Source organism: Cupressus sempervirens, chromosome 7, assembly GCF_028749045.1.
Source record: "Cupressus sempervirens isolate cs-2001-9-10 chromosome 7, ASM2874904v1, whole genome shotgun sequence".
NCBI classification, from domain to species: Eukaryota; Viridiplantae; Streptophyta; class Pinopsida; order Cupressales; family Cupressaceae; genus Cupressus; species Cupressus sempervirens.
This window is the reverse complement of record NC_143124.1, coordinates 269,227,786-269,242,451: the sequence shown is the minus strand read 5'-3', so window position 1 is coordinate 269,242,451 and position 14,666 is coordinate 269,227,786.

Below are 14,666 nucleotides of genomic sequence, written 5' to 3'. Positions count from 1 at the left end.
TTTATGTAGTCTTTATTTTCTAAAGCATGGGGTTATTTTCTATTCAATCTTCAGTTTTACTTTACTCATGTTTATGTCTTGATTAGTCTACATGTTATCTAATTGAGTTTTTCTAACCCAAGGGACAAGATATTTTAAAACCTTTTCATTCATCCATGTTTTATGACTCTTACTTCATTGCTATACAAAGGTGAACTTTATTTATTATTTTCCAACAAGGTGAGCTTGTGATAGATGTTTACCGGGGCTAGAGAAATGCAACAATCCTCACCATCAACGTCTTTTCTCAAATTCCAAAAGAATCAATGCTTGTCACTTTTTCATCATGATAACTTGTACTAGTTTTAACCATAGCAACATAGACATGTAATGACATGTGGATATTGTCAGCCCATAAACCTCTAAGGATGTCACACAATCATAGTATAATTGTCACACTATAATGGGTTCATAGCTTAGGCCAAGATATTTTAGGATGACTTCCAGATCGTTGATCAAGATGGAGATCCATAGAGGTTGCATTATCTCCATGGAAAGGTACCTAGGTTTCAAGAAATATGAGAATGTGATAAATTACCATGTGTCCAATGGGTCTCCAGGATATACTAAAGTATGCTTCTTCCCAAATGTTGGTCTAAATGAAGAGAAATGATAGTCATGTCATCATAATTTCAAGCTACATGATATTTAACTAATACAAAAGAGTGACTATGTTACATGTGTCTAGCAAGTCCACATTAGTGGTGGGATATCGATGTTGAGTATCAACCATTAGATGCAGACATAATCAATGAGGGTCATATAATCACTAAATCAAAGTGTATGAAATTTAATAAAATTAAGTGACATGGTGATGTGTGTCCTAGTGCACCATGTAAAAGGGAATCAAACCAAAGACTTATAGACCATCCAATCATAAGGGAATATATGGTAGTCATTTTATTGCAATAAAAAGATGCTCAATAGATACAACATGCAAAAATGTGATGATGAGCCACACGTTCCAGGTGGGCTCCACCTTGAAATCATAAGTTTTTTTATCAGCCATTGATCAAAAGATGATAATCGATTATTTGTATGTAGTGACCCAAAGTTGTAAGGATTTTATTCATAGTTACTACACAATGTTCTGATAGGTGTCTTTTTGGGCTAGTGAGATGACACATGAATCAAAACATCTTAACCATCTAGCACCCAACAGATCAATGATGGTCACTTAATTACAAAAGGAGCATGAAGGATATTTAATGAAAGTAAGAAATTGATTAAGTAACATGTGTTCCCAGTGGGATCTCTTTCTAAAGAAATAATAATAGAATCATACTTATTCTTGATCATCAAATCATTAATTGATCAATGGTTTCTATTGTATCGATGATTAAAGGTGTGTAGGTTTTAAGTTTTACGACAATGTGAGAGGTTGCCATGTGTCCCACCAATGAAAATATGACTCAGTATCAGTTATAAATCATAACCATCAATTTAATTTTATGATCAATGGCCATTTTTTTAATCTTTTTCATTGCATGCACAATCCAAGTAAATTTAGAATAAAATGTACATTTTTTCCTTACTATGCACAATGCATGATAGAGCACACATAGTTTTATATTGAGAGTTTTAGATTGTGAATTTTGGTAATTAAGGTGGTGGTCAATGTCGTAAGAGGTGTACAAGGATCACTGCTAAGCACTTGAACATTATTGTAGAAGAATTTTTGTGAAGCATTTTAAGTTAGTAAAGATGCCTCCCCAAAGAGATTTCTCCGGGGAGACATAAGACCAACACCAGAATGTCAATGATGACTTCTTGGAGAAATTAGATAATTAAAAAAATGAAATTTCTAAGGGTGGGGAATTGGTTCAAAAATTCCCTAGATTTAATATTGATGAAGGTTTCTATGATAGAGGCAACAATTTAAGAGATTTAGACACATCAATTGGCGGGTTGGAATTGTTTACAAGATGGTTTTCATAGAGATATGATTAGAGTTGAGAGTTTCTAATTTTTTTTTTCAAAATTAGAGGGGTTGAAGAAAGAGAGTCAGTGGGAGGATCCAGAGGAATTTTTTTTCCAAAATTCATAGTGGCTCACCATTTTTTGATAACTAGGTAAGGATGGAGACAATTGGGTAGGTTCCTAGACAAGTATCAGATGGCTCAATCACATCCTAGGTTTATAGATCCGGAAGGATTTTATGAAATATTTAGAGAAATAACTAAACATAAAAATTATAATTACATGTTATACTATTATGTAGATTTAACACTAGTAAATTTGCACTTTTTTTTCTACCAAAATTTTTGACCAAAGCTATGATTCCTTTTATTTTTTGTTTTCATTACTGCATTGGTCAAAAATAAAAATTCTATGCCTGATTTGGTCAAAATTTTGACCAACCTATTTTTTCCCAAGTTTAATTTCAGCCAACTCAATGTTATAACAAAAAAATGCAAAATTTTGATTCCTTCACACACGGGTAAAAAAGAAAAACTTTCATTAATTTGCTGGTAATCCTAAAGGTATGAACACAGGTAGGAGAGAAATTGGGACTTCATTCGTGTGAGGACAAATTTGCCTCAGCACGGATGGGAGAAAAATTGGGACTTCATTCCCATGAAGACAAATTGGCCTGTGTATTGTGGCTTTGTGCAGATTATTCGATATATGCTGAGTCCTGGGCATGGAGTTGAGCCAGAATTCTATTATTTTAGGTTCTTCAACTTCTCTTCCTATGTTATTTTCTTGGATACCCTTGTAAAATTTGTAGTTTATAACATTTTAATTATTAATATTGACAGCTAAATACATTAGATTCCAAAACAAAAAGAAGGTATTCCCCTTCAAAATTCAAGTAGGGTGAAAAGAACAAATAGACTTGTATGTACAATATCTAGGATGAACTATTGTTTTAAAAAAAATGCATCACATGTTCAAAATATCCTACTTCTTTTTGGCAAGTTGGCTTTAGAATTCCTACAAGAAACTGGCTTGGAGATGGTTGTTGAACATGTAGACCTACTAAACCCCTAGGATGAACTAAAGTTGGAGGCACATCAAAAAGAATCCAAAAAAATTTGAATAATGTATAATTCGGTGAATCAACTGAACTTGCAATTTCACAAAGTTTATTATGTCTTTTGCATTTCATTTTTTTCTTTTTCTTCTCCTCAAGCCATAACTATGCCAACCACTCTCTACATAAATTATGGCTTTGGATTAAAGTCTATTTGAATGGATGCATTGTTGATCCATGACATGATGTGATAGATTTGGACATTACAAGAGACTTCTCCAATTGCGAAGCACTGAATATGAATTTTGAGAAACACTTAATCCCCTAGGCATTTAAAGTTCTTATATCACCATGTACCTTACCAATTGAAGCACAATCTAGGAGAACTCCTTCATCATGAAATCTAAAATTTCTTGTCTGCTAACAATTATGTAGAGAGTAAACCATGGTGAGTCCTACCATTCATCTTCTAGCTAGCTCAAGGTTATTGAATTCATTATACCTGTTCACTTTTCGAATGATATGGAACCACCTTCCAAATTTATTCATGTGGAGATTAATTAAATTAAACTTGCCCAGTAAAATTTTGAGAAATTGATTAAGCATTTTCCTAGATGCAAAACACAAAAACATAAATTGCAAAGATTTCTCAAAGTCCTATTTATCAAAAATATCTCATTGCACACCACCCTCTAGATAATAAAATTATTCATAACTGGTCAAACCTTCAGAATTAAAAGCTCTATATTGAATGCTCATATTTTCAATATAAATTACAAGAAAATAAATTACATTTATAAATGCATCCAAACATTCCATATGAGGAATTGTGTTGTACATCTTTATAGAAAATGCATCTTATTAGGATGACCTAACAGATATCACTGTGTTGCGGTGGATATACTTCGAAGATGAACTAAAGAGTGATATATGATTGTGTATGAGACTTTTTGTAGGTGTGAACAGGTAGACAAATAGGTATGAAATCTGTTACTAATGTATTGAAAGAAAAATTGACGTCAAACTATAATCTACGCTTCTGAGAATACACATTTATTTCAGTTCAATCAGCATAATATCTTAAAATCAATTGTACTGTACCTTACCCTAAAGAAAGTGACCTTCATTGATTTATAAGTCCTTTGATCTTTCCCTAAATTTGTATGCCTTATTCTATAAATCCTAATCAAGAGAAACAATCTCCTTGGCCTTTGGAAAAAACCATTGTAGTCTATTCTTCATATAGTGATAGCGATTCTAAGTATGGTTTTTCCCAAATTTGATTTTCCACATAAATTCCTAACGTTATGTGTGTTGCTTTTTCTATTTGTGTTATTTGTTTGTATGCATAAGATGAATGGAATGAATGGTTAAAAATTAGATAAGCTTTCATACATGTTGATGCAAGCTAAAAGATCATAATAGTAGGTCTGTGTAGATCGGTCTGCCATCCTCAACCAAACTAGATCCATCTTTTGTGTAACAAGTTGGAACTACCCCAATTCATGAGTCAAATTAAAATCAAACTGGTACATTGAAATTTTATCAAAAGGTTTTTCTACAAACACCACCTCTTCCTTCTGCAGAAAGTCCCACTTCTATCCCCATACAAAGTTTCCTGATTATTTTGTCACTTATATTATAGAACAAATGTTAGTGATTAAGTTGATAGTCTATAAAGAGGAAGAAATAACAAGTTAAACAATTCTTTGACTGTAAAATGTAAATCATTGTGTGGGTTTGATTAAGGTGTTCTACCTATTAAGTTCTTCACAAAGGTCCTATATGAACATGTTACTTAAGTTTACTTATAAATCACATAGGAACATTCTAATTTTAAGTGGAATTTCAATTTTCAACCTTTAGTAGATGCTTATCATTTTTCTATCTTAAGTGGTTGTTAAGTTATAATTTATGTCCCATACCATAAGATCAAGACATTTTTCATAATGTAATGCTACCCTATGCCTCACCTTGGCCTACATAACCAAGGGATCTCCCTAGTAATCTCATTGTAATTCCATCTCATTGCATTCTTGATAGAAAAAAAGTTTTTTTTTGTCATACTTATCTTCTCATGTGTTGCAAATATGTAATCTACACCCCTAGATATGGCATTTGTTAAATCTTATTTTTGCAGAGATTATGATTTTTTTGTTTTGTTTATTTTTTTCTAATTTTTTGTGTTTTTATGTTTTTTGCAATGCAAAAAGAAAGAATACATTCTATAATTCTAATTAAAGTAATTAACATCAATACATAGGAATTTTCAAACTTTATTTACTTGAAAATAATAGAGAATATTGGCGTACCAGATCCTGCATAGTTCTAGGCCTATTGTACAACAATAACTAGATGCAATTATGTCTTGAAAACCCAAATTGATCCCCTCACCAGGAATTAGCTATTGGTTCTAATCAAACTTCAATTATAATGCTAAAAAATCCTACTATAGACTGTCATCCCAAACCTATAGAATATTCTAAAGCAACTACTAGCTGCACAGCTAGGATTATATAGTTTTCTTCACCAAAGGTTCAACTTTGCTCTTGAATGTAATGATATCAATAACTTCATCTCTGATCTAGTGATTTCAATCGATAAATCTGTTGCTTCTACTTACATCCAAACTCTGTGCTAGAAGAATAAATTTAGTACTATACAACCAAGTTGTGGTGTGTAAATAAATGAGAATTGCACTTTCATGTCCAGATATTCTATATTATAACTGGATTCTGCCCCCACAATTCGAATATGATGATTTCTCCAGTAAAATTGATGCCTTCTCTTTCCTCAAACTAGTATGTGATGTAATTCAATCCACAAGGAGAATGTTTCATCCAACACCTAATTTCTCCAAGAGGCTACATTCTTGAAGATCAGATTGCTGAAGATACTCACAGCTAGAGCTCCATCACCAAAATTCATAACTAGAAAATACCTAGAACGAATGAATTATCAACCACCAATTGAACTTATTTTAGGATTTTCCTCAATTTGAACTTTTTCAAACTTGATTAAGTTTAATAAATTTATTTCCTCCTAAGAAAATTGAACCTCGTAAGGGATTACTTATCATTTCCCAAAAATGTTCCCTCTTCAAGTTATAACATGAAATCATGAGAACATATTATTATAATTTTAGATTTGTTTTTATATTATAAAGTGATTATAACAATAACTTTTATTATTATTTTATTGAGAATATCTTACGAAATAATTTTAATTTGATTTTAATTATTTCCTAACTTATTCATAGCTCATTCGACTTGACTCTAATCTAAGGTTTCTCTTGTGATACATGTCAACAAATGTACTCTGACCACTGCAAGCTAACAAACAGTCTCCATGTTGATTCTGAAGGTCTCATAATCCATCCCAAAAAAAAAGGATTCCTCCTGAAACCTACAAGACTATCACAAACTAGTCAAACTAGCTCACAAAGCCCTAATGTATCTATATAAGGTCCTGAATGGTCTCATACATAGTCTGATGGCCTACAAGAGCCAAATAATAGACCAAGCCAATTGAAAACTAACATGTCTAAGGAGGGGACATTAAAACCCACCTCCCCAAGATTTCTTGTGATGCAAAAACTAGTGTGGAGGTATCCAAAACATAATAAGAGTTACAAATTTCAAATATTTAGGGACTCTAGCCTATGAATTATATCAAATACATCAAGGACCTAACTTTTTAAGACTATATTCAAGGCTCCTAAATGAAGGATTTGGTTATATAAACTTTAAAAACACTTGAACTCTAGGGTTCTAAGGCTCCAATTCAATTCAACTACCCCTAATTCACACAACACTTTCCAAAACTATTCCAAAAGTCCATTTTTTTACCCTTTAGGCCTGTTCCATACTTGGAATGTGGATAACTCTTCCTTTGCTCAAGACACTAAATAAATAATGACATTTCTAGACACCCTTTATGGAGTTCAACAATACACCAAAGGCTTTTATACTATTGCTTTGGACAAACACCCCTATTCAACACTGTTGCATTGTTTCCATACACTAAAATTGTGTAATTTTTCAAAGGAACTATAGGATAGAGTCCTCTTAATGACCCCAATTCCTAGGAAGTACTTAGTTATTGTTGTAATAAAGATAGTGTAATTGAGAGGGGGGGTGAATCAGTTACTTACAAAAATTAATCCGCAGATCCCTTAGATGTCTTAAAGATCTAGTTACTACTCATACTCGGTAAATAACTACTATAACTCGATAAATAAAACTATTACTTATTTTTCTGGCATTCATGCATGTAACTAAAAACAAAATGAATGCAAGAGACACAAGATTTAGCATGGAGACCCAATATGGGAAAAACCACCAAGTAACTAGTCACCAATTTTTTACTCTTCTAAAGTGAGCCCTGTTAGGAGCCAACATTGTTAAAGGTTACAATACACACTGTTAGGTGTGATCTTATTAGAGGATTTAATCACCCTATTAGGAGTGGCCTTGCTAGAGGTCTTTAAAACAATTCAACTAAATTATCACCTTGTTAGAGTATTTACAAAATGGGTGTTAAACCAACTCTATTAAGAGATTTGAAATCACTGCTACAATGGTTAGAAAGAAACAATGAATTAACCTGAACAAGAAGCAATTGAATTTTTTGGTTACAGGTCTCTATTTAGCATCATTAGATCCTCCTTGATCAAATATGGCTCCGATGCTCCTCAAAGATCTCTGATCATACTTCAAATTCGCTTCCACAATAATCAATCTTCATATTACATTCATTCCATTTTCCCACACATATTTAGAATTCGCGACTTGACCTCTTACTTATACCATTCAGATTGTTAAGTCAGCCCATTTACTTGTTACATTTACCAATAAACCATACATTAGTTGGCTACAGATATTACTCTGAACAAATAAATGTTATTTCATAAAATAGTGAAATCCTTTACTGGCCAACCCTGCTTGGTAAATACTACTTCCAGAAATTTCCCGAGTTAACCTTCTTGACTCGGTTAACATTGCAATATCTGTAAAACCCTTTGGTTGCTATGTTTACTCGGTAAGAACTGAATTCCTTCATGAGAGCTTGGTAAGAATTGCTTCTGCCACATTTCTTTTGATGACTAAGTGAGCTCAGTAAGAACTACTTCAGTCACATTTCCTTTGATGACCGAGTGAGCTCAGTAAGAGCTGCTTCAGTCAAATTTCCTTTGATGACCGAGTGAGCTTGATAAGAACTGCTTTAGTCACATTTCCTTTGATGATCGGGTGAGCTCGGTAGATTCTGTCCTTTGCCTTGCTGACCTTCTGAGCTCAGTAGATACTGTCCTTTGCCTTGCTAACCTTTTGAGCTCGGTAGACACTGTCCTTTGCCTTGCTAACCTTCTAAGCTTGGTAGACACTATCTAATGATTGATATGAAATTTGTGTGACATTAAAGACAACACAAAATTTGAACAATTGTATCCAAAAATCTCCCTCTTTGGCATTGATGGAAACACAACATATCATAGCAGAATGAAATTTGAAAATAAATCTTTTACTTACAGAATACTTTACTTTCTTTTTCAAATACAAAAAACTCCCTCTTTCATAATAATCTCTCCCTTTTATACAAACTCTTATATTTTGCAAATTACAGAAAGATATGACAATATACTCTCCCTATTTGACAACACATGCCAAAGACAACTCAAAATAGCTGAATAGCATTGTACCTGATGTACTAATTCATATGCAATGTTTTCATTGGTTTGCTGCATCAACTAATAGATCTTCAATTCTATTCCTATTGATGCATCACTAAAGCTGTATTTTAGTTAGCTTTAGATAGGGGAATGATCCCTAACTTACCTCTTAGATACAAGAATGCATCCTTAGGTAAAGGCTTTGTGAATATTTCAGCAATTTGTTCCTTTGTATGGACATATTGTAGTCTTATTTCCTTTGCTTGTACCAATTCTCTAACAAAGTGATACTTTATGGAAATATGCTTGGTTTTTTAATGCATCACTAGATTCTTGGATATGTTAATTATACTTATGTTATCACAAAACATAACAACAGGTTCTTTGATTTCTTGCTTCATACCTTTCAATAATTGTTTAAACCACACAATGTTTGAGCAATTTACTACTGTTGCAACATATTTAGCCTTTGCTATGAATTGAGATGTACAATTATGTTCTTTTTTGTCCAAGAAATCAACTTTTTGCAAAGAAAGAAAGCTCCTCCACTTGTTCTTTTTCTGTCATCAATATTTCCTGCCCAATTTGCATCAGTTAACACCTTTAAAGCTCATTTTCCTCCAAGTTGTTGTAAATATTCAAGACTAACAAGTTACTAAGAGGGGAGGGGTGAATCAGTAACCATAAAAACTTTATATCAATTCAGCATAATGACATATTCATCATCCATCCATCTACTCTATTGTATGCATGAAAAGATAAACACATGAACACACTGATTTGGTGACCCAGAAACCTTCCAATTAGAATGTAAAACTGGGGTTGGGATGATACCCACAAAACTTCAATATTGCAATATAAAGTTGGCCTGTTAAGGCTTACAATGATCACTTCTAATGATCTACCCTATTAGGAGCAAGTAGGATTTCTAGATCCACCTTGTTAGAGGATTTACAAACATACAATGAAGTATGCACTATGTTAGGAGATTTACAAAAGACTGTTAATTCTGCATTGTTAAAGGATTTACAAACTGATTCACCTGTTAGATTGAAGTAGAGGATCTGGTTATAACTAATTGCTGATAAGATCCTTTATGCACTGATCACCTGATGTGATAGATATAACTTTTCTGCATCTATGTTGACCTTGTTGTATTCCTCTGTTCTGCTACTATTTTTCTCTCACTCTTCTTAAAATATTGCAATACAATACCATACAATAGTACACAACATCTCACCATGTTTACAAATGATATAATACATTACATATATATCATTCCAACATTTACACTGGCAAGGTCAGGCAAACAGAAGTGAACAAAACATTACTGAGTCGGCCATATAGTAGAAAACTCGGGTTCCTCAAACTGACTCAGTGACCTTCTGATACTTGGCATCCACTACAATACTCGACATCATCTTGCACTCGGTAGGAGTATAGGCACAATCCATACTAATCACTCTAAGTAGCTTGGAACTCGGTAACCATTGGTGACTTGGTGAATATTGTGTCACTCGGTAATAACTGAATTCATTGATAATCTTCTTCACTTGGTAAACACGGATTCCTTCATTTACCTTGTTCACTCAGTAAAACACAAAGTCCTTCATTTACCTTGATCATTCGATAAACACTAAGTCCTTTGTTTACCTTGTTTACTTGGTAAACACTAAGTGCTTTGTTTACCTTGATCACTCGGTAAATACTGATTCTAACTGATGACTCGATGAACACTGATCTGCTTGGTAACCACTATGAACTTGGTAAATACTATTGAATTGCCCATATGCGTGGTTTCTAAGGAATGCTTGGTATAAACTATAGACTGAGTGATGAGCTCAGTAAGCATTCAGAATCAAATAAGTGTTGTAACTAATGAAAAATATATCATAATTCTAACACAAGTTTATACCATAATCCATATTCTTCAGTTCCTTTTAGGTATCTCATGATCCTTTTGATTGCCATCATGTGATTTTCTTTAGGTTTTGCTGAGAATCTTGCTATAATTCCTACTGCAAGGGCAATGTTTGGTCTTGTGTGCACTACATGTTGCAACTTTCCAATCATAGATCTATACAATGTCTGATCCACTTCCTTTGATTCATCATCCTTGGTAAGTTTTAATCCAATACACATAGGAGTCTCAATTAGTTTGCAGTCTTCCATACCAAACTTTTTTAGTATCTCCTTGATGTATTTAGATTGAGTGATGTAGATGCCATTCTTATTCTATTGAATTTGAAGACCAAAAAAGAATTTTATTTCACCAAACATTGACATTTAAAATTCCTTGTTCATTTGTTTTGAAAATTCTTTGCAAAGATCATCATTTCCTATGAACACAGTATCATCTACGAATATTTTTGCCAAAACAATCTTATTATCTGGTCCTTCCTTTATGTACAAATTATTGTTGTCATTAGTTCTTTGAAAATGAATCTGAATAAGGTAGTTATGCAATCTTTCATACCATGCTCTAGGGGCTTGTTTCATACCATATAATGCTTTATGAAAATTGAAGACCATGTCCTTCTTGTCTGGATCAACAAAACCTTCAGGTTGTTCAATGTAAACCTCTTCATCCAATATGCCATTGAGAAATGCTGACTTGACATCCATCTCATAAAATTTGAATCCTTTGAATATAGCATATGCAAGTAAGGTTCTGACACCTTCCATTCTTGCAACAGGAGCAAAAGCTTCTCCATAGTCTACACCTTCTTCTTGTGAATATCCTTTGCATACCAGTCTAGCTTTGTTTTTTGATACCTTACCATCTTCATTAAGTTTTTTTTCTGAATACCCACATTGTTCGAATCACATTTTTGTCTTTGGGTCTAGGTACAAGAGTGCATGTCTTGTTTTTCTCTATCTATTCTATCTCTTCATTCATAGCTTCAATCCAACTTTCATTGTCTAATGCATCTTTGACATTTCTAGGTTCAAAATCAGCAAGTAAACAAGTGTCTTTCAACTTACTTATTGTCATTGTTCCTTCTGATTTATTTCCAATGATCTGATCTGGTGCATGATTCTTTCTAACATACTTGGCTAACATGGGCTCCTTGCCTATTGAATGACTTGCATTGTTTTCCTTCTGTGTTTCAACTTTTGGTTTTGATTCTGGTTGCTCAGGCTCGGTAGATGCTAACTCAATAGATTCTATTTGCAACTTAGGTTCTTGTAGCTCGGTAGGTACAGACACGATTTGAATTTCTTGTGACTTGGTTAATGAAGATTCTGGAGTTAAGAATTCCTGATTAATAGGTATACTTGGTATTGTATCAGGTTCAATGAAAAAAAATCTTCTGTAATCTTCAGGTTCCCTTTTGCTTTCTTCCTGCAAACTCATCAACTTTCACATGTGCACTTCCTATGACTTTGTGAGTAGATAAGTTCAAACATCTATATGGTTTGCTTTTTCAAGAGTATCCCAGAAATATTCCTTCATCACTTTTTGCATCAAATTTACCTTTTCTAGATTCTTTCAAAATGTAACATTTTCTTCCAAATATTTTTAGATAACTTACATTGGGTTTGTAGCCATACCACAACTCATAGGGTGTTTTGAATGAGTCCTTTTTCAGCTGTACTCTGTTCAAGGTATGAACTGCAGTGCTGATAGCTTCCTTCTAGTATTTGATAGCAATGCATTTCTCAATCATTAAGGTTCTTGCACAGTCTATGATAGATTTGTTCCTTCTTTCTGCTATTCCATTTTGTTCAAGAGTTCCAAGTGCTAAAACTTGTCTTTTGATTCCCCTTTCAATGCAAAAGTTATTGAAATCATGTGAAATGAATTCACCACCTTTGTCGGACGTTAAGAATTTCAATCTTTTTCTTGTTTCCTTTTCTACTCTGGCCAAATACCATTTGAACTTTTCAAATGCTTCTAATTTTTCTCTTAGGTACATGACAATCATCATTCTTAAATAATCATCAACAAATAGAATGAATAATTTTTCACCTATATAACTTTCAATGCCAGTAGGTCCACACAAATTAGTATGCACAATTTCTAGAACTTCTTCAGTCTCATAGTTCTTTCTTTTAAAGCTAGTCTTTCCCATTTTACCAATTTGACAATTCTTACATAGACCAACCTCAGGTTTCTTTATATTAGGAATGCCTCTTACTTTCTTGAATTTACTGATCTTTATCAAGTAGTCAAAGTTTACATGACATAAATTCTTATGCCATAACCAACTTTCTTCAATTTGAGCAATGAAACATGAACATTCACCAAGTTCAAGATAAAATAAGTTACCTTTTGTTTGAGTGCCTGATCCAATCAGCTTTCCTTTTCCATCCAACAATCTTGCTTTTCCATGCATAAATTCTACTTTGAATCCATTATTGAGTAGCTATGCCACACTCAACAAATTATGCTTTCGTCCTTCTACCCAATATGCATTATCACTAACAAGTTCCTTGGTTAGTGAGATTCTTCATTTTCCTTTTATACAACAAGGTTCATTACTACCAAATCTTACACTACCACCATTATAGTCTTCAAAGCATTCAAACTTAATTTTATCACCAGTCATGTGATGAGAAGAACCACTGTCTATGATCCATATATCATTTCTACTCATATGAGAAATAAGTTCCATTTGCTCATCATTATGAGACTCATCTTTTATAGCAATGTAGCCAATTTCATCTTCTTCTCCATCATCAGAATCATTAGAATCTTTACCCATAAAACATGTTTTCTCACCTTTATCCTTGAATGATTTGAAGTCTTTCTTGCATTGTACTTGTGACCTTTCTTCTCATCTTTGTTCTACTTATTTGGGAACCTAGTAGCAATATGTCTAATTTCTTCACAAGAAAAGCAGATTAGAGGAACCTTACCTTTTTATTTCCCTTTGCCTCTTGAATATTTTCTTGCTAGTAGACCTTCAACCACTTCAAGATCACTATCTAAAATTTGCTCTGATTCTTCATCACTATCTGATTGTGGATCCTTCATCTTTTTCCCTTTTTCTTTGAGTGAAAGCTTGGCTTCAAATACTGATTCAATGTTCTTGGCAGCTGGAACATAATTGTCATAGTTGTCTAGCTCAAATGCAGTCAATCTTCCAACTATGGCCTCTAAATTTATTTTATGATTTGCCTCACATCTCCTTTCTTAAATTGCAGAGACTCTCATTGCATAAATGGGAAGTAGAGTTCTAAGAACTTTACTTATAACTATCTCCTCACTGATATCTCCTCCAGATGCTTTGATTGCACTAACACATGCTTTAACTCTTTCAACATATTTTACAATGTTTTCATCCTCTCTCATTCTCATTTGATCAAATTGTCTTCTCAAAATTTTTGCTTTGGATCTTCTCACATTATCATCTCCTCCATAGATTTCTTTCAGCTTGTTCCACATTTCAAATTTAGTTTTGCAATCCTTGATGTCATCAAACTCTTCATAACTCAGAGCAGATCCTATATCTATCATCATGTTATTGTGAGTCTTCTTTTCAGCAATATCATTGACAGATAATGTACCAGAAGGTTCTTCATATTTTTCATCAAGGTACTTCAGCCCTGTATCACCAATAGAAGCCAAAAAAGGACTCATCAATCCTTGCCATGCTAAGAAGTTGTCCCTATTAAATCTTTGAATTTCCCTTTTGTAAAACATCCTGATCTTTAGCTTAGATCTTTGAAATCTTTTCTTGTAAGCACCAATATCTCTGATACCAATTCTTGGGATAAAGATAGGGTAACTGAGAGGGGGGGTGAATCAGTTACTTACAAAAATTGATCCGCAGATCCCTTAGATGTCTTAAAGATCTAGTTATTGTTGATACTCGGTAAACAAATGCTGTAACTCGATGAATTAAACTATTACTTATTTTTCAGGCATTCATGCATGTAACTGAAAACAAAATGAACACAAGAGACACCAGATTTAACGTGGAAACCCAATATGGAAAAAGCCACCAAGTGACTAGTCACCAATTTTTCCCTCTT